Raw genomic sequence first — 3,411 nt, forward strand, 5'->3', positions numbered from 1 at the left:
TCCTTAGGCTATCCAGCAGAAGCCAGCTGTAAAGCAATGCAAGTTGCCCTGGGGCCTTGGGGAAGCTGCAGTTTGTTAAGTAATTTTCAGATTACATAGGGCCGGGCCTTTCATAAGCAAAAGGCTTCGTGCAGGGCTTGGGCGGGGTTTCAGGAGATCAATAGGGCGGGCCAAGTGAGCAGTATGGCTGCTCTCAGTCCTGCCTTCAGAGGTCCTGGCAATCGCTGAGAGTGCCTCTGAGAGAAAGCTGCCCTCGAGTTCCAAACTATGCCAGACAGTCCCGTTTCTCCCGTATGAGTCTGGGTCCCCAGAGACTCGTCCAGAACTGGAGCTCAGAGCCTAAGACTCCCTCCCGATTGAAAAAGACAATCGTGTCCTCAGCCGCCAGCCCTCTCCGCATGCACCTCCACACCTTTGTATTTTACTTCTGCACCGCACCTCCTCTGAGTCTCAGTGTGCTTTTCTCTTTCCTTCTAGTTGTAGAATTCCACTCAGCCAGCCTTCCTGTGGTTCTGGATGATGTCCGTTCTGTATTTAACTTGTATTTTAGAAGTGGTTGTGCGAGACAGCAATCTCTGGTGTTTACCTATGCCACCATTTTGGTTTACTCCTCTCTTGGTGCTTTTAAGATTCTCGCTTTGTCTTTTGCTCTTGGCATTTTAATTATGAAGTGTCTTGGTGTGGTCCTCTTTGGATTCCTTTTGTTTGGGGTTCTCTGTGCTTCCTGGACTTGTAAGTCTATTTCTTTCACCATATAGGGGAAGCTTTCTGTCATTATTTCTTCAAATAGGTTTTCAATATCTTGCTCTCTCTCTTCTTCTGGCACCCCCATAATTTGGATGTTGGTACGCTTGAAGTTGTCCCAGAGGCTCCTTACACTATCTTCATATTTTTGGATTCTTTTTTCTTTTTGTTTTTCTGGTTCGGTGTTTTTTGCTTCTTCATATTTCAAATCTTTGACCGATTCTTGTGATCCTCTTCTCTGCTGTTGGATCTCTGTATATTATTCTTTATATCAGCCCCTGTATGCTTAATTTCTATTTGGTTCTTTTTTAAATCCTCGAGGGTCTCACTAGATTTCTTGAAGGTCTCACTGAATTTATCGGCAGTTTCTAGAAAATTCTTGAAAAACCTCATAACCATAGTTTTGAACTCTATATCCAGTAGTTTGCTTTCCTCCATTTCTGTCATTTGTGACCTGTTTCTTTGTCTCCGCATTTTGGCTGCTTCCCTTTGTTGATAGAGTGGCTTTCTGTGCTAGGTGTTCTATATGGCCCAGTGGCTCAGCCTCCCCAATTACCTGAGGTGGACACTCTTGGTGCACCCCTTTGTGGGCTTTGTTCACAGTCCTGTTGTAGTTAAGGCTTGACTGTTGTAGGTATCACTGGGAGGAATTGACTTCCAGGGCAATTGGCTGTGAGAATCAGCTGTGTGTATGGTGGGAGAACTTCTGTGCCGGAGAGACCCTATGGGGCAAGACTTGCTTTAGTGGGGCTTTGGTGCTCACTGAGTCTGCCCCCTGAGTGTGCCCCTTATGGATCTGAGGAGTTGTAATCTGGATGGTCCCACTCTGACCACTGGGTACACTAGCTCTTGGATCTCTAAGGAGGTGCTAATTTAGCCTCTGCCTGAGGCTACCCAGCGGGAGCTATGGAGAGATCTGTAGATTCCTCTTCTTTGTTTGGGGTTTGGAGGTGCCCAGATGAGGCCCAGCTGTGAAGCAATGCAAGCTGCCGTGGGGCCTTGAGCCTTCTTTTGGATGTTCTGGGTCTCTCTGACCCGGTTGCAGTTTGTTAGGTAATTTTAGATTGCCTAAAATGCAAAAGCCTTTTAGGCAAAAGCCTAAAAGGCCACTCATATGCAAAAGCCTCTGGGCACATCTTGGGTGGTGCAGGGTGTCAGGGAATCAACAGGGCAGAGCAAACAGCTATGGCTGATCCTCAGCCCTGCCCTAAGAGTCCGGGGGTCTCAGTTTCCCGTGGTAATCACTGCAAGCACCTCTGAGAGAAAGCCACCCTTGAGTTCTGCCTAATGCCAGACAGTCCAGTTTCTCCCCGTATAAATCTGGGTTCCCGGAGACTCGCCCAGAATTGGAGTTCAGAGCAGTCAGTAGCTTGTGTCTCCCTCCCGATTGAAAAAGACAACCATGGCCTCAGTTGCCAGCCCTTTCCACGCACACCTCTGTACCTCTGCACTTTACTTCCACAACTCCTCTGAGTCTCAGTGTGCTTTTCTCTTTGCTTCTAGTTGTAGAATTTCCACTCAGCCAGCCTTCCTGTAGTTCTGGATGATGTCCATTTTGTCTTTTAGTTGTATTTTTGAAGTGGTTGTGTGAGGCAGCAATTTCAGATATTTACCTTTGCTGCCATCTTGGTTTCTCCCTTGAGTGTTTTTATTGTAGTTGATTTCTAATTTCATACCATTGTGATCTGAGAAGATACTTGATATGCTTTTAATCTTCTTGAACTTGTAGAGACTTCATAAGGATACTAACATGGGGTCTGTCTTTGAAAATGTCCCATGTGCACTTGAGAAGAATGGATATTCTGTGGCTTTGGGATGAAATGTTCTGAAAATGTCAATTCCATCTGATCTAGAGTGTTGTGTAGGATCACTGTTTCCTTGTTGATTTTTTGTCTAGAAGATCTATCCAGTGATGTCAGTGGGTGTTAAAGTCCCCCACTATGACTCTATTGCTATCAATCTCTCCCTTGAAGTCCTCCAGAAGATTTTTTTATATATTTAGATGCTCCTGTATTGGTTGCATATGTTTACCAGAGTTATATCCTCTTGTTGTATTGATCCCTTTAGTATTATGAAATGGCCTAAATTATCTCTTGTTATGGTCTTCACTTTGAAGTTTGTTTTGCCAGATAACAGTATTGCTACTTCAACTTTTTTAAAATTTGCATTTGCGAATATAAAATATTTGGGAAATATTTTTCCATTCTTTTACTTTCATTCTCTGTTCTGAGGTGGGTCTCTTGTAGGCAGCATATATATGGATCATGTTTTCTTATCCGTAGAACTATCCAAGACTTTGATTGGAGCACTTAAGCAATTTACATTTAAGCTTATTATTGATAGACTAGAGGCCCGGTGCATAAAAATTTGTGCACTCGGGGGGAAGGAGGGTTCCCTCAGCCTGGCCTGTGCCCTCTCGCAGTCTGGGACCCCTCGGGAGATAACGCCCTGCTGGCTTAGGCCTGTTCCCGGGTGGCAGAGGGCAGGCCCCATCCCTAGGTGCAGCCCCTGGTCGGGCTCAGAGCAGGGCCGATTGGGGAATTGTGGTGCCGCCCCCTGTCATGCACAGAGCAGGGCAATCGGGAGGTTGTGATGCCACCCCCAGTCACGCTCAGGGTAGGGCCAATTGGGGGGTTGGGGCACCGTCCCCTGTCACACTCAAGGCAG

The sequence above is a fragment of the Myotis davidii genome, unplaced genomic scaffold (genome assembly GCF_000327345.1).
Source record: "Myotis davidii unplaced genomic scaffold, ASM32734v1 scaffold805, whole genome shotgun sequence".
Classification (NCBI taxonomy): domain Eukaryota; kingdom Metazoa; phylum Chordata; class Mammalia; order Chiroptera; family Vespertilionidae; genus Myotis; species Myotis davidii.